This window comes from Lathamus discolor, chromosome 1, assembly GCF_037157495.1.
Source record: "Lathamus discolor isolate bLatDis1 chromosome 1, bLatDis1.hap1, whole genome shotgun sequence".
In the NCBI taxonomy this organism is placed as follows: Eukaryota; Metazoa; Chordata; class Aves; order Psittaciformes; family Psittacidae; genus Lathamus; species Lathamus discolor.
Genome location: NC_088884.1, coordinates 103312476 through 103333134, shown reverse-complemented (window position 1 = coordinate 103333134; position 20659 = coordinate 103312476). Strand labels below are relative to the sequence as shown.

Sequence of the window (20659 nt, the reverse complement as noted above, 5' to 3'; positions counted from 1 at the left end):
TGTGCACATTCCTACAGCTCTGTAGGTGCTCTGACAGTGGAAAGAGAAATGCTGCTTAGTCCTAAACCTAAAATTTTAGTAGTTGGGCAGGTTTTGGCCACAGCCTTGTCTTCATCAATTATCAGGAAAATGAATTTTTAAAACGGAATTTAGAAGCAGTTTTTTCATGGCTGCCTGTGATCAAATCTTAGTCGTTCCGTCCCCGTGGCAGGCTTCATGTGATCATTGTTACTGACTCTTCTTCTGGAAAGATTATAGTTGAATCTTATGCAAAAATAGTAGTGTTCTGAGTGAGTGAATCAAAACTGATTTCTGTTGTTGCAGTTTACTGTGTCTGAGCTTGTCTTTCCCTAACATTTCTGTGACCAAATAACTTGTGAAGAGTTGCAGAGGATGAACTTCAAAAAGATTGGATTCAAAGTCCTTCATATTCATGTATGTATGAGGAAAAACATTGGATAAACTAACACAAAGACTAATCATAAATATATTACAGGAGAAATCATTATAATAATGAAAAAAAAAAGCCTAAACTTGTTCTGAGGAATTATGGTTGTTAGTAAGCCTGTATTTGCTATGAAAGGAACGAGAGCTTGTTCTGAATGTTCTTTCTTACCTGATTCTGTATTCTAACTGCATCTTACCTTAGGATCTCATATAACTTAGATTTTTCTGTACTCTTCTGCTTTGCTTGAGTTAAATTCACCATACCCAATGCTGAGTAGTGCCATGTGACATGCACCAATAGCTTTTTCAGATGCATTTTGCTTTCATTACCATGTGTCAAATATTTCCAACCAGCTTGTAGTCTGCAGGAAAAATTAAGCATCTCCATAAAGTGGTTTAAAAATTATCCAAAACTGGACGAAACGTAAACCATGAATATATTAATGAAAGTCTCAATCTGTTCATGAATACTCTGTGAGCAACAAAAAGCAGAATTAATCAAGTCAATTACCTGCTTTGTGGTTTTTCACTTCACAGTAGGGAATGTAACAGCATTTGGCCCTCTAAATTCTGGTAGTAACACAAACTTGATTTTCAGTTCTCTTCAATATGTCAATTTCTTACAACTTTTACTTGAGCATAGGGTTTTCTACCTCAGTGGGTTATAAAGTACAAACACTCGGGCAGTGTTTGTGTTGGAAAAAGCAGCCTGACCAGTCAGTCAAAAGTTGTATTTCCCTGCTCCTTCTGAATGCAACAAAGCCTGACTCTGTAGCATGCGTCCTGCCCATAATTCACACTGAGGTTGTCAATCAGTAAGCTAAAATGTCTACAGGTATCTGTGCCGATGTGTACAAGATAATACTGCTTTTCATTTTCTAGCGAAGGGAATTACTCCAGTAATGGCACCATTCCCGGTATCTCCGTGAGCTTGCCTGGGAGTAAAGTGTAGCTCCTGAATATGGGTCAGAGAAGGACATTGTTATAACTAGTGTCCTTGATGGAATCTGGTATGTGCTGAATTTGCAAAAAGTGTTAGTTCAGTGTCATCCGTTTTCAGTATTTCCCGAACAATTGATTTATTTCACATTATTAATGAACTTTGCAGCAGTTCCACTTGTCAGGCCTACTCTGCAGGGGTCAATAATGAGAGGAAACCTGATGTTAGTGGATCCAGCTTAAGTGATTCTGTCATGCTAACGATTCAATATATCAGGACAAATGTCAGCTCCTTCCAATATGTTAATTCCTCTGATCCTATTTGCATAAACTACAGTCAATGAAATACAAGTTCCCCCTCTAGGATAGTTAATGGAGATGTGTAAAGGATTTTTTATTTTTCTTTTTCTGGCTTTCTAGGAAGGCTGAGGAGAATGGGACCTCGTTCCTGAGCTCCACGTGTAACCTGGATGCAAAGATCTGGCTTGACTTGAACACAAGTTCTTCAAGGAGTAGGTTTATCTACCTGATGAGGTGATAGTAGAGATTAGGACTGGACATCTACTGTATCTGATTTTTTTTAGTTCTTATAAGGGACTGCTTGTGAACCAAGCAAGCAGAGTGGTTGATTTCTGACCACCTGCACTCAGAATAGAGGATTAACCCTTCAGGTCAGTGCACATGTGAGACTGTTTTCCCAGCCTTTCTGGGAAAAATGTTGCCAAATTCTATATCTTCAGGAAATAAAACTTCTTAACAAAGTACCCTAGGTAGCTCTGCACTAAGCAAGCTTTCAGAGAGTGCACTTCTGGCTCTCCAGTGTCTTGTCTGAGTCCTCAGTTGCTTAAGCTGAAAGCTTTTCTGTATTTAGTAAAATGAATGCTTACCTGTGGCTTGTACCAAGCTCCTCAACATAGCTGTAGTGGGGGTCCTGTGGATTGCATTTGGGTTTACCACAGTGATTACCTTGATTTCTCCTTATAGTGCTGTTTTTTGGACACCAACTTGCCTTTAGGATTAATAAAAGCATAATTTGTGAACAGTAGTAGTACAAAAAAAATATCCCTAGATGTTTGTGGAATAGGTGTTACTTGTTGTCGTGTCCTTTCTTATGGCCCACGTACTGCCTTCCTTGGTATCTGAAGATACAACAACAGTTTAGTAACTTAAACACTTGTTTCCATAAGCAACTTCAAGGCATGTATTTTAAACAAGGTTTTGCTGATGTTCTCTGTGACAACTTTCCTTCTATCAAGATTAAATTAAGAATGAGGGATTTTGTATGGTACTTCCTCTCTTCCCTGAATTTTTGAGATGATGGTTCAGTGTTTAGCAACAGCAATAAAAGCCTGGAATACTAATGGTTGTAAACACCATGAGAGGAAACGGTCTTTCCCACAGTGTTAAAGTTTCTCAGGGCAAAAAAAAAACTATAAGTAGCTCCTGCTTTGTTTTCTTCTGCTTCCTCTGTGTATGAAATCACTTTGATAGATCTGCAGGAAGAGATTTAGTTGCAGATGGCAGAGGTCAGTGTATTGTGTATTCAATGTAGTCAATAATAAAGTCAGGACTTATGCTAACTGAATGTTAATAAGGAATCACAAGGACCTTGGAAAGTCATTATGTCTGGTCATTTGCTTCACAATATTCCCCCAAACAGGCCCTGGAGGCCAATGCAAGGGGATTTAAAATTAAAAAAAAAAAATAAATCTGGAGGGAATAAGGGAAAGCAGAATGGCTAAATACAGAACTCTTGTGTAATGTGCAGCAGACCATTGTAAAGACAATTTCAGGGTACGGTTCTTACACAGTGAAGGAAACCATATTAATTCATGAAATGACTTCAACACTGAGCCTCCTCCTACTCACCCATTCCCCCTCAAAGGCTGCTGTCCTATTGGCCTAGGGGATCATGATGAAGGTATGTGTTTTTGCTCTAAGAGCAGACAGCTATGGTTGTAAAGTAGAAATAACATAAACTACATTCATTCATCAAGATTACACCTGAAATGGACACAAACAGAAATGAGTTCATGCGTGTGGCTCTAGATATATGGGGAAAAATTTTTATTGTTTGGGATTTTCATGTCTGAATAATTCAGGATTTATCCTAGGACCTCTATTTTTGTGTTGGGCTCAAGGAAAAACCTTTAGGCTAGGGCATGACTCGAGCCAATAGTCTTTCCTTACTACAAGCCAAATATTTATTATCCCTTACATTAAGTCATCATTACTTTGCTCCCCCACCTTGAAATGACCAAAAGTGGAACAAAGACTTCAAGTCCTGAATTAAATCATTTAATCTTACCTAGACAAAGCTATTTTTGGAGGAGTAATGTCACTGTACTTAATACATCATTTTAGTGTTGCTCCTTGCCTATATTTCCTGAGGCTGCTAACGAAGGAGTTACCTTTCATGGCATTATCAATGTAGTCTGTGAGCACTCAATGTGTGTTTCTGCCCTGTGACGTGTGGTTGCCCCACTTCTTGCTAGTTGTGCAGTTGAAGCTCCAGCCTTTATCACTTCAGTGAGCAATGACCAGTTCTGCTACTTGGCTATGCATGATACTGTCTCTGTGCCACTGAGCTGCCCTCCACTACTTAATTTATTGCAAATGCCTATAAAATGCATGTAGAAGGCAGATAGGTCTGTCATAAATCTCAAAGAATTAGCTTCATGCTCTTATTGTTTGCAGGCTGGATCTGTGGGATTAATGCCTGTGTGTTCACTATAATTTGGTCCAAGGGTAGGAGTTCAGTAGACAAAATTGCTGGGTTTGCAGCAACATTCCAGTATATTTACAGTGGAAAAGACCAGTGAGAATGTTAATATTGGATATAATTCCGTTACTGGACAAGTTTCAAACTGTTGGCATAAGGCATTCTAATTTCCAGCAATTTTGCAGTAGCAAGGAAGCTCAGCTTTTGTACAGACAGTGTAGGACCTAAAGCTTCAGTTGACATGGGGTTAGGAAAATTAATAGTCTCACTTAGAAATACACTCTAGTCAATGAAGCAATATCCACAGTTTAGATGATGAAACTTGAATACCAGAGAAATGCATCCTGGTGAGTGACAAGGATTCTGTTGGGATTCATTCATTTTCCTTGTCATGTAGAGTCAAGATTTGGGCAGAAGTCTTTGCGGCCGCCTTGTCCTCCTGAGCCATGAGTGACTTGCATGCTTTAAAAAATGCTGCTTGTCATTGAAAATATTAGGATCTGCAAATCGTAGTATTTAATTTATTTGAGGCACATAACTTCCTTATTTAGTTCAATTTTGCATAGAAGCTGAGTATGATTCAAGCTAATTTTGCCAAACCCATCCTCTTGTAGATGTGAAACCAGGTAGTGATTTAACTCATTATCTTGAAGACAGTGTGAATGTTCAGCTTTTCCTCTTAACAAACTGGGTGGTTTCAGAGCTTGAATAAGAAAAGAATTGTAAAACATCTCCCGAGGACTCATCTTGTCAGTGCTCATCAGAGCAGATGTTAAGTGTAATATATGGAGCAGTTTTTATTTAATCTATACCATCTGCCTTAGTCTTCACTGGAGCAATGCTAGTCCATTGCAACTTAGTCTCAAATCACATTCTTGTTATATTGAAAAATCCTTTAGGAACTGGCCTACATTTCATCCAGGGACAACACTGAGTTGACATTAAATCCTTTCCCACCACTTGTTAGATCTTGGAGGATCGTGTCCAGAGTATTCAAATAAAACAAGAGCTTAGTATTTTTGTGTACTCTGGAGCCTTGATCCAGCAAAATGCTTAGTGCCCTCAGCTTGCATACAATTTCCTTGGAGGAGAGAGCATGGAGGCTCTGGGTTGAAAAAAGCTTGTGTTTTCAATGACACAGTCTTCATTAAGCTCTTTTTTTTTTGTGGATTGCATTGTGTGTGAAGGGCTGTGAGGGATGGAAGCTTTAATGAGCATGCACATCCTTTTCTTGCTTTTTTGCTCAGTGATCCTTCATTTGTTAAGGAATTACAAGGTTTCAGAGTTCCAATATGTAAAACTAAGTGCATTTTTAACAAATTCAGAACCATAGAGATTAACTGCCTTTTTCAGCTTAATCTCAGGCTAAATGATATATGCATGTTGATAAAATAAGAATGAAGTACAGGCTTCTATACTGCAATCAAGGTATGAAAAGGATATTTAGATTTGCCACATGCTAATACTTGTAATGCAAATGTGATGATTCTGTTTCAGATACCCTCTATCTTGGAATAATATATGGGCATACTGGAAAACTTTTCTGGATGATTTTTCCATTTGTGTCTGTTTCCCATAAGATTTTGGATGACAACATATTTCAGCTTTGGAGAGGGACTTAAATCAGTCTAGTTTCATTGACTGGTTTGATTTTTTTGAAAGGATCAGATTTCAAAGCAAATATCCAGCTTTGCATCTACCCTAACTTAACATAGAGAGCCTTGTGGTACTTGGTAAAGGAGAACTCAAATAGCCCTGTAAACATTTTGAAAACATAGCTGATGAAAACTAAGCCGTCACCATCTCTTAAGTAAACTCCAGTTGTCAAAGAATCCTATTACTCTGGGAATTTTCCCCTTCCATGCAAATTGAACCAGTTGTGTAACCTTTTTCCTATTCCATCAAGAAAACCACTGCACTGAAACACTGCAGGATGTGAGAGGCAAGGACATCTCACTTCTAAATTATGAGTGGACTGAACTGTCTGTGACTGTGGGCCTATGCAACCTTGGGCAGTCTTCCTTCTACATCTTACATGTGGGAACTCGGTGATTGTCTTCTCTTCCTAAAATGTAGATTTTATCTAGTACATTGACTACATGTATGTCAGTGACGCACTTTCATGCCCTCCTGGTTGAAATAAATTTGTTTCAAATACTAATGCCCTTCCTCTACCAGTTAATAGTCAGTGGGACTTAAATAGGCACTCCTCACAGGATGCAGCTTCTTACCAAATGGAGACATGAATTGTGGTAGACTTCATGAGGAGGCAAATGCAGCCCCAAAAGGGGCACAAGTGTCCCAATGTGGCATGCTATTCATAAGCAACAATTTGTGTATCAACACTCCCTGCATAAGATTGAAGAGCAAGCTTCAATTATAGTCCTTTTAAAAACATTTGGAAAATGCTGCTACCTCATGCCTATTGATTTCTTTATTGAAATCAATATTCATATAATGAGGTCTGACGCATTTCTGACCTGTGTAAATGCAGTGAATTCTCGAGGTGAGGAGTGAGGGAGAGAGAAAATTCTAGTGATGGAAACTTCAGCATCTTTCTTAAACCTGCATAAGAGGCAGGCACTTGAAAGATGCCTCTCATAAGGCAGAGCATGCTTCTGTATACTTAATTTTGACCTTGATTACTTAGGCATTTTTAGATATGAGACAGGGTCTTTGCTTATGCAATCACCTAGCAATAAAATATGTCAAGGTCATATTTACTTTGCAATTCCTGAATGGTACAAAACTGAATCAACCCTTAGATTATACAGTTGGTCACTGTCTCCTCTGCTGGAAAAGTCAAAGTGAGAACAGTGAACCTAAGAGCACAAGTCCACCTTGCCCTAGGGGTATGAAGAGAACCTGCATGTAGGGTGCAAAGCTGCGCCAGGTAAACTTATTAAATGTCTAGTTTGGCATATAGCAGCCTAGCTCATTTAAGAATGTGTCATTAACCCAACCACCTGTTTTGAAGGAGGTGGCGTTAGTGGTCCTTGGCCTCATTGCTAAGAATGTTAATTTCAATAGCAGTGTGAGTTTATCATGCTTCAGTTTCTAGCAACTATTTTTTTTTTTGCTTTGTTTTGTTTTGATTAAAAGGTAAAAATTCACCCAGGAACTATGTTCTCTTGTTGTGGTTTAAGCCTGGTCAGTAACTCAGAGCCACATAGCTGCTTGCTCACTCTCCCCCCTTACTCTCCCCCCTGCTCCTGGAGGGATGGGGAAGGAGAATTGAAAGAATGTAACTCCCACAGGTTGAGATAAGCACAGTCCAGTAACAAAGGTATAACACAAACCACTACTGCTATCCACCAATGATAGTAATAATAAGGGAAATAACAAGGGAAGAGAATACAACCACTCACCAACTGCTGACCAATACCCAGCCTGACCCGAGCAGTGATCTAACCCTTCCAGGTAGCTGCCCCCAGTTTATATACTGGGCATGATGTGCTGTGGTATGGAATACCTCTTTGGCTAGTTTGGGTCAGGTGTCCTGTCTCTGCTTCCTCCCAGCTTCCCCTCCTCCCTGGCAGAGCATGAGACTCACAAAGTCCTTGGTCAGAGTAAACATTACTGAGCAACAACTAAAAACATTGGTGTTACCAGCATTGTTCTCAATCTGAGAGTCAAAAACACCGCACTGCACCAGCTACTAAGGAGAAAAATGACTGCTACTGCTGAACCCAGGACAGTCAGATTACTCCTTGTCCCATCCTACAATGCTGCTAATTCCTCTTAGTCTGAAATCACTTGTATGTGTTGAAAAGCATTATTCTTAAAATAGTTTAGGGAGTATCTGCTTTGAACTTAAATGGCTGAATGTATCTGCAAGGAATAGGACGAGAAGTGTTTGCACTATGCATCTGTGGATTCCTTTGGTCCTGCTTCTGGGAATATTTGCACTGCTAAGTTCTCCAATAGAGAAATATTCCAGGGTGCTTCTAAAAGGTAGCTTTTAGTTAGGGAGTGGGTGATACAAAACCCTCGAACTGTAGGGTACATATGGATAGTCAGGAGACTCGAGCATCACACAAATGAACGAAATCAATAGCTCCTTTAAAGCTTCATTCTTATGGGAAGTTACAGTAGGATAGAAGTGCAAGGTGGCCAAGCAAGCAGTTACATGTCACTGGTGAAAGGCAGCATGGCTACAAAGCTCAGAGGAAGGTTGCTAATGTTTTTTTCTATTTGGCATTGGTCTTTGGTGGCTTGCTCAATTTTTCATCAGTGACCTTGTCAGCACAGAATCAACATGAGAACTGGGGTATCACAAAGCAGAAGGAAGTACTGAAGATTGGAATGAAAAAAAAGTAATTAAAAAATATAGCTTTAAAATAGCTTTACAACAGTACAACATGCACATAGTGCTTTGTATATAAATTACATCTAGAATGAGGTGAGCAAGATATGATTAGTGGTGGCTGAAGAAAAGGGGTAATGAATGATAGAATGGCTTTGGGCTAACAAAGGTGAGATGGCTGTAGTAAAGGTAAATGTTGCTCTAGCCAAGATAGATGTCAATTTGTGGAGGCACGAGGTGATGCTGTTGTACTAGGCACTGGGAGGAGCACAGTACTGTTCAAATGTAGTGCGAAAAAGATGAACTCTCAGTAAATTAAATGCAAAAAAGAGACATGGGAATAATTAAAGGACCTATCTGACTATCATCCCAGAACTGGAAGAGCATGGCTTGCTTAGCTTAGCAGCATTCTGAGATGATATCATTATTTCCTGTAAATCTATCAGGAGAGTAAATTTCTGAAAGAGAGTCAGCACAAAATCATGGATATAAGCTGTGAAGTGATTTCAGCTGGAAACCATGGGACTTTTTCTTTGTGCTGTTGCCTGTTGGAATAATGAAGGCATTTCTCCTTTCAGCTCCTTATGGCTCTTGTCTAGAGGTAGGATGGAGCTTGACTGGTGTATGAAAGATATGTGTGGCAGGGGTAACTGAACTACTGGGTCTAAACTCCATGGCCCAATTGCAGTCTCAAAGGCATGTGCAGAAAATACTTTAAACTATTAAACTGCTTAAGGGCCATTTACTGTGTGGTCAACTCTCCTCTTCAGCTCTTCTGATGAGGAAGAGCTCTGTCCTAATTGAAAAACTAGTCTGGCTCAGAAAAGGGCCTTGAAAGCAGTTAGAGAAACATGGTCATCACATGGAAGACAGTTTAAAGCTAGTGTTAATGTAAATTGGAAGATAAGAATGGTAGAAAGTTGGCATGGAAGCAAAAAGGTGAAAACAGTATGTGTGGCTCACATGGTTAAGGTTAGTAAACATGTCTTTTTAATTGCCTTAGGAATAAAAGATATCTCAGAAATAGTATTACTCTGTTGCTGAACAGAGAATAAAACTGGAGATTAGAAAGCAGAGCTTATCAAGGAAAGTATCTATTCTGCATTTGCAGTAAAGTCCAGATGGTCATCTTGTAATGTTGATCTGGCTTTCTGTTCCAGCAGTGTAAGGGCTGTCAAGCAGCAAAATTAAGGTGGATGCTTCTTCAGTGATGGAGTGAAGGGTGTCAAAGCTCTACTAATTTGCTTTTCAAGAAATGTAGAAGAATTGGCTGAGGACTTGTTTGATAATAATCTTGAAATATATACTTAAATTGTGCTTGGTATTTGCAAGAGAATCCGAATGGGGAAACTAGGATGATGCAAAGCTAACACAGCACTCTGTATTGCTTGAAACACTGTTAAGATTAGGTCTTGGAGAGTATTTCTGAGCAGCTGCTCATTCTTAAATAGTGAGTGAGTTGCTGTCAGGATCCTCTGGGAGCTGATTCTTGTCTACAAGACATTGGTAACACTGCTAATGCCTTGGCAGAAAGAACAAGCCGTGGTAGGTAAAATTTTCAGCAGTGGACAGAAACAAATACTTGGATCAGAGGGGAGGAAGTTGCTATGTGTAACTGAACAAATGGGACTAGGGGAGAAAAATAACTGTAATAGCAATTTACCAAAATGGTGTTGGAAACTTTTTTCACTCATATTGCTTAAAATCAAAATGTTTTCCTCAGTTAAGCATGCTTCAGTCAGCAGTTATGCATGTTGCTTTTGGGGAACATATAATAGTATCTCAGGAATCATCTGATGTGGGTTCAGCTTTTCTGTCATGTGCATGTTCTCCAGGTGCTTGAATATCCTATGGTGTTGAGGAACAAATGTAAGGATTGATGTTGACCTGCCATTAAGACAGTAGTTATTTGGCTTCCTAGAGGAGTGGAAGATGTCCAGACTTTTGACTTGCGCAACTATGATGCTATAGATTGTAAAGAAAAATGGCTTTAAAACTCTTTCATAATGATTCTAGTTAGAGGCAAAGTTTCCTGAACTGACAAAGACAAGGCAATTTCTGTTCTATTAATGTCACTTTGTGAGTAGCAATTGAAAATAATGAATTCTTTCTATGTTATTGGGATGTTTGTCTGACCTGGCCCTGTATGATACTACAAAGTCACTTTTTGGTGTCATAGAAGGCAACTGAAGTAATGCATCTCAGTCTGAAACCTGGCTGGGACTGAGCTAGTTGGTTTCTAGACAGTTTCTGCAGAGCTTTGGGAATCAAAAACAATTCCAAAAGCTAGGTTTAGTAAGTTTAAATTCTGCAACTTAAGCAGGGGGGAAAATAATCCAAGCTTGACAAACGGAAAAGAAATTCAGATCAACAGCAGACTGAGTGATTTGGTGGAGATCGGTATCTTTTAAACAAAAGGCAGCCAACAGATACCCAGTTTGGCCTTTCTTTTATTTCCTATATGATTATATTTCCTTTAATATAAAGAATTCTCTTGCATAAAGTTCGGAGTTATGGTTTTGATTTTCTGCCTTTTTGTTTGTTCTCCATGAACAGGGCTGGTTGCAGAACAAAATGTTTTTTGCTCTCCTCAGAGTGAGGTTGGGTGCAGCTTGCAGGGACCTATTCCCTGTAGTTACCTCGGAAACAGGGCCATACAGCTGGATTAGTACTATTGCATGGGCATTAATTAAAAAGCCAGCAAAACGCGTCTTGTTTCCAAAAAGCTGCAAATGCTAAACATGGGGTCAGTAATTTCATTTCAGAAATTAGTGACAAAATTCACCACAATGCCCTTAGGTATTTTTTAACAGCTTGTGAATGTAGGTGTAGGTGTTTAATCCCAGAATCCATTTAAAAGGGCTTAAATCCATACATATGTACAAATGATGAATTAAGTGGATCAATTTTGCCTTATGTGTATTCATCACCATACTGTTCATTAGCTGAACAAAGAAAATAGCTTCAAGATTTCAGATCAAGAGTCTATCAAGGTTTGGCAAGCTGAACAACTTATGCAGAAGCTTGGCCTCCTGGGACATGAATGCTCCGGAGTGACCTTGAAAGTGCGATTTTTGCAGGATAGAATGGGCAGGAGTGTCATGGCTGTAGAGCTGTGCAAGTAAGTAGAGGGACCTAGTTTTGTTAGCTGAACTGTGAAATCAGAAATCTCTGAGGCTGACGCTAGGGTACAAATGCCCTTACTGAAACACAATCAACTATGGGAAATGTTAAATATTGCCTATGGCCCTCAAGTGTTTAATTTCAGTTAATGTCTTTAAATATTAATGGTTTTCAAGCAAAACATCATTTCGGCATGGAAAACAAACTATTCAAGAGTCTAGTTGTTTTCAAGGAGAGAAAATGCGTCAAAACTACATACTCTTTCCAACACATTTTGCCAATATTTTTACATAGCTGTGACACATGATAGGAAATTTTAAAGGTATTTCTACACATAAGTTGCAACCTGCTTCAGTAAAATAAGGTGAAAACTACATTATACTTGAATGTTCTAGTGAAGGACCAGTGACCAGCTCTTGCCAAGAATCCCTAACTTTCTCATGTGCACCTACCTACAGCTGTAGGGTAGCAGATTTGGCTTATGAATAGGCAACAAGGGATGATTTTTCTGAGCGCTGAGTTTAGCAGAGTGTGCAGATGAAATAAGAATTACATTACCATATAAAGCTTCATTCAAGTACAACTAAATTTCAGCATTGTTCAGCTCGCTAAGCAACTTGATTAACTTGCCATGTACCATTGCCTTTCATTTCTGGTTGACTATAAATGGCTCTGTGGCTTCGTCTAGTACCATTCAATGTAGACTACACTAAAAGTCTTATGAGAAATCATTCAGCTGGCATGGTGAATTAGAATACGGCTGTATGACCAATTATTTTTATTAGAGGAGTAATAATGCCACAAGGTGCTTGAATTCAGATTTTTTTTGGTACTACAGTAACAGCAGAATTCCTGCTTTCAGACTGGGTTGTGTAAGCTTGCTGAGGGCAGCATGGTGGGGGAAAACAACAGAAAAAGGCATTGAAAGGAAAAATTACTGTTGCTCTTGTGTTGCTGGGAGTGGCACCTAAGGGTGCTACAGTGTAGGATGGACTTTCATCCTGATCACACTTAGCTCTTGCCTTTCTTCTTGACCTTTATCTCTTCAACTCCGTATTGTATTTTATACAGATGTGAAATGTGGAAAGGCTTTAGGGGAACTTTTAATGATCTGTAGCTGAAAAAGGCTGCTTAACTGGAAATCCTTGTTCTCATTAAAGCTCATCTGATGTTTCCTAGGCAGCGAGGCAGAGTGGAAACCCTTTGACAGTGTCTGAGAAATTTAACTTGAATATGTGAAGTTATGAAATGAATATGTGAAGTTTGGAAAACTTACTGGCATTTTCAAGATTGTTTTCAGAACTAAATGATAGAAGTAGACTGTTTCAGTTACCTACACCTATTAAGCTAACAGAAGACTTTTCTGTGAAGCTGGTCAAAACCACCAGCACTATTGTTCCAAAGAATGCTGCTACTAGGAGGCATTCAACTTGACACACCAACGTCTATACTTGGTAACTATACTGTAACGCAACCAGTGTCTCTCCATTTCATTGTGTAACTCGTCCCACCATCATCTTAAGTCTGAACTACACTTGTAACCTCAGCTCCCAATATGCTGAATTGGCGATAAAATCAAAGTGGGGGGGAGAAATATTTTTTACAAAGAACAGACATTACTCCCTTTTGACAAGAGACAAATGTTTCATTCAAATGCTGCATTTCGCATATTGGAAACAGTAATGAATTCTTGTGCACCTTTCTCCCTAGTTCACAATGTCAGCCCCAGGCGTAGAGGCACTTCAGGCTTTCCTTACAAAATTAAATTTAATGTTACACCCTCCAGTGGAATGATGCATAAATCAAGTGTTTGATTTGCATGGACTCTAGTGAACAGCCCCATTCTGTGCAAATATAAACCCGGTCTTGAATATTATGTCAGGGACAGGAACAAAGCAATCTAGGGTTTCCAATGAGAGTCTGGTACCAAGTGTAATTCAGGCTGGTATTATGTTGCTCTCATGTCAAGGCTATTATTAAAATTCTTAGGTTTTCCCTCCTTTTTTTTGTCTCAAAAGAAAATGTTTTTCCTGACCTTCTTGTATTTTGGCAAACCAGTATGCACCAGTATTATTTATACACTGAGGGAGCTGAGTGGGAATCAGTGGAGACTTTCAGTTTTCTCTTGCATAAGCAGTGAGGCTAGCAGGATAGAGAGAGGTAGTGAAACAAGGTGAGGCAAATATGATAATGGAAAAAAATGCAAATGGAAAGAAAAAGATTAGGTAGCTTTGTACCCTATTTGAAGATAGGCTGCCTTCGTGAGTATTCAGAGCCTGGACCAGGTCAGCAAAGTTAAGGGAGAAGGCAGTAAATATATTCTGCTTAGACATGCAAATGCTTTTGTGTTAACAACACAATACAAATGCCCCTGCAGGGCTTTCTTGTGGAGCAAGGCTGTTAGGTACTGTGCTGCTATAGATGTGTTACATCATATAGATGATGTTCTTAAATCCTTCAGGGTGGTGGTTGTTTTAGTCCAGTGAATTGTGAATACTGTTCCTCACAAACACTGCTGAAACTTTGATCCCTCTGTGAGCCTGAAGTTTGCTGGTGAGATGTTGAGTTTCTGTCTAACCAATAAAGTCTCTCTACAGTACTTGTGCATCAGCTTTATTGGGATGGGGCTTCTTTGTGCTTAAATAAGTCAGGGTCTCATGCATTCACTTTCCCCTCTTGCCCCTAGCTTCAGATTTTCTCAGCAGATGCAGCCTGAGATACCCTACAGAAATTCATCACATGGGTACCAGTTTGTTCTTAACAAGGATCTGCCTTCTAGACTTGCAGAACTCTAGTGTTGCGATAATAAAAGTGCAACCATAATACCGGATTACTAATATAATTTCAACAGTAGGCATATAGTTCTTAGAAACTTAATCTTTAATTTAATTTTGCTTTCATTTCCAGTCAGCACAGTTTTCTTGGATCAATCACAAACTACCAAGAAAGCAAACATGAATTTTTCAAATTCCTTTTCACTTAAAGAGGTAATCTGCTGAATCTCCTTCTTAACAATAAGCAAGAGCTGTTTGGGGCTGTGGTGGTCAATGGCAGTGTTGGCAGCAGTGACATAAATTGGTAGAGTTTAAGATCCAAAGGGGAGTGAGTTAGGCTAACAGTAGGATGAAGCTCTGGTTGCAAAAGTGTAAGCTTTGGCTTGCCAAGGATCTGCTTGACAGAATCCCACTGGAGGTTGCTCTGTAGAACACATGAGTCTTGGAAAAGCCATATGACTTTCAAGGGCAATATTCTCAAAGCACAGTCAACTTTGATCCTGGTGTTCAAGCAAGTCGGCAGCCAAGAAGGGAGACCCAGCAGGCTGATATGAGGTCTGTGTGCTAAACTCTGTGGTCAGAATTGGCTCTGGAAAGCTTGGGCACCTGAACTCCTTCCCAGCCTTATCTATCTCATGTGATATATCTCATGTATTTAGAAGCCCCTTGTGTCATTATGGTGCTAAATGACGATCTTCACTTACAGCACCCAAACTCTTATTTGGCTGGTATCAGCTTGTTCTTCATAGAATCCTTCACACACAGAAAAAATAATCTAGTTTGTTTATTCATACGGATCATACCTTTTGATCTGAAAATTGTATTGCATGAAATGCACTTTATTGAGAGTTTGTCTGCTGGAAAGAATTGTCACAGAAGAGCATGAGTACCACTAAGTATTGAGAAGGGGCATGTAAGGTCAGATTTCACTAGCAGGCCTGAAATCTATTATCAGTTATCACTGGTGAGGTCCCTTGTAAAGACAAAGAGCTCTGCTGGAGAAAGGGACTTACACTCACTAGTGAAAAAGTGTATTTATGACTAGCTGAGTGTTTTGGAAGATACTGGATTCTTAAGGGATTTTAGAGGGCTGTTGAAAACTATACTATCATGCTGATCATCTGTGAGCATACCTTCTTTCAGTGCTTAAATAATATTTGCTTTTATGGTAAAATGCACAGGACACTTGTGAGGATTGTCTTTCATCCCCATACAACTGCAACTGACTTTGAAGTCTGATTTCTTTGAAATAAAGACTGTCAAACTGAGTTATGTTAGCCTAAGACATTAACATTAGAGTAAGAAGAGAACAAGATCCACCCCAGAGTATGGCACATACCTAGAATTATAAAATGACGACAGGCTATTCAGACTTGATAACAACACTAAAGAGTGAATTTCAATTTGCTTGAAGCTTTTTGCCTTATATTTCCCAGTTTGTAGAATGGATAACATTTCTATAATGTGCATGACGTTTTCATACTGCCATATGGGCAGTCATGCATTTAATTCACTGTCTCCAAAGCCGTTCATTGGGCAGTTACTCTACAGGTGTAAAATACCACTGCTGTTAGCTACCTACACTTTCCTTTGGTTAGCATTTTCACTGTGAAATGTGCTGAAAACATTCTAAAAGGTCAGGGCTTCCACAGTATGACCTTGATGCAGCAACTCACTGATTTAATTATGCTCTGCTGATGTTTATGGAAGTCAATAGGACTTACTCATTTTCCTGTATTAAGTACAAGATAAGTGTTTTGATGGATTGGAATGTTTTTAATTGTGCATTTTCAGTTACCTGCCAAAGTGCTTTGCTGAGTTGGAGCCTAGGCAATTTACTGTTTTGCTTGTCATTATCTATGATGGAACTTGGAAAGTTAACTAGGTGTTCTCGAGCAGGTGGGTGATATCAACTGCTTATTCTCTTCCTCTTCAGATTTTTTACAAGCATTTTAACCTCAAGTTCTTAACTTACTGAAGTAGTTTCTGTAATTCACAGAGATTTCATCTGCAAAAGGGATGTGATCTGAGCAATGAGGAATAAGATGAGGGCATAGGTTAATCTTTGGATTAATAGATGATTCATGATATGAAAAGGTTTGAGATCTCAAGTGCCAGAACTTATGGAAAATAAGAGCTGTTCTGTTGTTTCATGTTGGTGAGAAGGTTACATTGCAATGGGGGTTAGTTTTGATTAAGGGGATGTTTTTCTTGCTACGACTGTACAAACAACGCTAGGCAAAGCTCGATAACTGACTGTCATCTTGTTTTATTATAGTATTGAGAGCAGCATTGTTATGATAATACATGTAGTGAGCTGTCTTCATGTCTCTTGCCTGTCAGGAAGAGGTGTACTATACTGGCTTCCTTGAACTCCTTCAAGTTGATGATTGGGTTAGACTGATGAAAATCTGTGCTTTTTTTGGGCCAGGTTTCATGGCTCCAAGGTGAGGACGAGGGAATATTTCAGGCAAGGTGCTTTCATGCTTTAACACAAAAGGCAAGGGAGTTTTTAGTTCTTGGCACCTTCCTACATAATCATGTACGTAGACTCTTCGTCTGTGAAATACACAGGTAACTGTCACATTTAATCTGTTACCCCACCACCCCCAGTGGGATGGGGAGGTGATTTGGTAAAAGGTAAAACCCATGGATTAGGATAAGAAGAGTTTAATAACTGAAATAAAGTAAAATATAATAATACTACTAGTAGTAATAATTGTCATGAAAATAGAGTGAACAGAGAAAAATAAAACCCAAGAAACATAATTGCTCACAACCCTCTAACCAATGCCCAGACTGTCCTCAAGCAGCAATCAGCCCCTCCTGGCCAGCTCCCCTCAGTTTAATAATGAGCATGATGCTCTGTGATATGGAATACCCCTTCGGCTAGTTTGGGTCAGGTGTCCTGTCTCTGCTCCCTTTCTGCTTCTTGTGTCCCTCCTCACTGGCAGAGCTTGAGAGACTGAAAAGTCCTTGATCAGGGTAAGTGCTACTGAGCAACAACTAAAACATTGGTGTGTTATCAGCATTATTCTTAGACTAAAGCCGAAACACAGCACTGCACCAGCTACTAGGAAGAACAAGAAACCTATCCCAGCCAAAACAAGGACAATGTGGTCTAACAGGGAATGGCCAGACTTTAATAGAAAAATTGAATTTAGCATTTTAGATGAAACAGTCACCTTAAAAGTTTCCCCCCCAGAATGTGGCTCTCTATAGGAACTATGGTTGGAAAACATAAAAATTTATGGCTTACAAAGCCACTTAAGAGTACTGTTTAAATATATCATCTAGTTAATAAAGGTGATACCTGAACATACCTAGCTCTGTAATGTGCTCTCAGAGACTGACAAATTTACCTGTTTTGATAGTCTTTTATGCAGTCATGCTTATTTTGAATTGTATGAAGTACATGTCTGTTGTGGCTATTGGAAGCATATCACCACAGCAATGGTCATATTGGAAAGTCATTATCAAATGCTTAGAAATTCTTCCAGAAGCTGACCATGTGTATACTTTTCCAGTTTCCTGTTCTTAGCTCACATCTCTCTTCTGTGCTGGGTTTTTGCTACTGTTTTAGAAGGTAAGAGTTTGGCATCTGCACTTTGACAGGAGATCATATGTGGCACCCTTTTGTAAGGGCCAACAAGAGAACTCTTCCTTCACAGATTAAACATTTTTGTTTTGAGGAAATCAAGGATTTGATATGGGATTTTGCACTTAGAAATCAGGACCATGTCAGATTTCTGTTGTCATTATTGACGAAAGGAAGATGTGAATGGTGACCCGTGCCTGGATTGAACCCAAAATAAATAATGTGGATGTGGAAATCTATTCAAAGTGGGGCAAAATTTCAGCTTAAAGTAATGTAGAAAAAAACTCTGGGTTTATCCACTCTACTTAGTAATGTAATATCATAAAGTAGCAAAAGATCAGCTGGTGCGGCTGCCTGAATTGTGACCTTGTAACCAAATTCTTCTTGCAGAGTATAATCTCTCCAGTTTTTTGAAGTGGTCTTTTATCATGCTGAATCAGAGTCCTGTTTTTTAGAGCTTAGAAAGAACGTGGCTCAGGCTAAGTAATGATTTTTGCTTCAGCAGTTTTGTTACTAAATTCTTGGGTAAAACAACTGTAAGTTTATTCAATGAAACAAGCACAAAATGTAACTGCCCAGCTAGCTCTATGCTTTTTATATTGAGTCATGAAGACTAATGAATTGGAGACAATTGCTGTGGTAAAATTCAAATGTAGATATTTGCTGTCCTTGCTAACGGGAGAAAAATATAGTATACCATTGGCCTAAAGACTCCAGCTGTGATTCTTTTGTAACTTGGAGTGCATTAAAAAAGCTTCAGTCAGCAAGACGAGTTAATTTTTTATGACCTTTATAAACTGTTTTAGCCTGGAACAGGGGAACATCTCTTTAAGATTAAATGTTTAAATTCTTTTGGCTCAGGATTGCTAAGTGTCTTGAGGTCTCCTTTGTTTTAGAAGAAATCTCAAAAATCTGTAAAGAAATTCTGTTTGTGAAAATTATTGTCAAAGGAATGATAAGCTAACATGGAACTCTAAGCTTTTTAACAGTTCTCATCACTACAATACTAGTCTCATAGAAGAGAGCAGCTTTCACTTACCATAGGACTTCTCGGAGTGTGCGTGGTCACCAGGTGCTGTTCCTTACACTTGCAGACACTTGGAGGAACAAATTGACTTGTCACCAGAGTCATTATTTTGTCCTGCCACAGCTGCTGCCTTGGCCACAGAAATTGAAGAAAAGGACATCTGTGAAAGTGCACAAGTGTAAATCACTCTGCTGCTTTGAGAAATTGCACTGGAACCAAAGTCATAGCGCATCAGATTAAGCCGGTAAAAAAATGTGGCTAAGATTTTAGGTGTGCTACTTGGCTGTTACAGCTCGGATCCCTTCTACTGCTTTATGTTCATAGTTGGTTTTATGCATGTTTGCATTCCCTTAGTTGTATCACAAGATGGATTATGTTTCTAACTGTATTCCTGGAACAGTTTAGTACATTTTGGTGAAGCTAGTTGCCTAGGTATAAGAAGCTGTTCGCTCCTTGGTGTGTGGGTTAGTTGGGGTTTTTAAACTCAGCTATTTCCATCTTGTTTTGGTATTTCATGCTCAAAATTACAAAAGTAAAATGACAGTAGTAGAATATTAGTGAATTAGGTACCAAGTATTCTGCATTGTCCCTATTTAGGGGATAAATTCAGCTAAAGATTCTCTGTCCAGAGTTGGATGCTGTAATCCCCCAAGTACTTCTCCAGATCTGACAGAATGAGTTTTGTAGCTTGAAATAGTACCTTTAATCAATCAACAGCTACAAGTGGGAAAAGTAACAGTGACAGGGAGAAGGTGCCTTTTCCTTGTCTGATCAGAATCTGAGATACAGATGAGTACATTAAAGACTAATATATTTTCTCCCAACTACATAAGTTAGTCTAATGAGATGTTATTCCACCTACAAACCTTGTCTTGCCTTATTCCCTACACTGATGATTAAAGTGGGCTTGTTTAAACAAAAATGTTCCTGGTTTTCTGTCAGGCTAGGTAAGATGAATTCACTTGTTCTTCCTGGTGGCTAGCATGATGAGCAGCTGTCCTGGATAGTATTCAATGAGATCATAGAGAAATAGTTCAAGATTTTTCTTTTAACTTACCTGTATTATCTTGTAGGTGTCTAAGGTTAACATTTTGTTATCAATTGCTACAAAGTCAAAAATTTGTGTATTTAATCATCTATTGGGAAGTGTGGTTAAAATACTGACTTCAAAGTCAGTAATATACATATATAAACAGTAACCCATGGTTGCTATATAATTAATTCATTTATAGTTTAAACTTGATATCCTCCTTTGATCATGTACCAAATTGAAAACCTATTTCAGAATGCAGAAAAGAGCGCACAGGTTTTGCACAGCACTGTCAACAAATGATCACACTTTTTTTGTGGGAATAAGGTTGGTTAGGGAAGTTTCTTTTGCTTTTAATTTACATACAAGAAGTATCTCTAAATATAATTGATCTAACCAGGCATTACTGCTGCTTATAGTTTCCAGGAGCGCTCTTTAGAAAACTGAAGACTGACTAGAAATGTATGGCTGCATCATTTTGTGCACAAATCTGTACCTTCTGCATGCTGCTGAACAATACAAAATGTGTTATTGATCATATACATGATTGGATGGAGGTTAGCGAAGGGGATACCCTCTGTAAATTTCCTTTGATCCTGCTAAATGTTGTTACCACTGTGCTACAGGAAATAAGTGAGTGTAATGATTTCAGAGTGGTGATATTGTTGGCTATATCAAAGATGAAACACTGCC

The 20659-nt window shown here is 38.9% G+C and overlaps 1 long non-coding RNA gene across 5 annotated transcripts in view; it reads left to right on the top strand.

The window, feature by feature from the left end:
* The window catches only part of LOC136018928 (uncharacterized), a 156501-nt gene that overhangs the window by 44336 nt on the left and 91506 nt on the right, over positions 1 to 20659 (top strand). For 3 of the 5 annotated variants that reach the window (XR_010614664.1, XR_010614663.1, XR_010614666.1), the window contains exons 4-5: positions 1807 to 1898; positions 19004 to 19180. This is a non-coding gene — a long non-coding RNA (uncharacterized LOC136018928). Of the gene's footprint in view, positions 1 to 1806; positions 3144 to 19003; positions 19181 to 20659 lie in introns of those variants that run through there. The other 2 variants (XR_010614668.1, XR_010614660.1) reach the window with 2 other exon arrangements.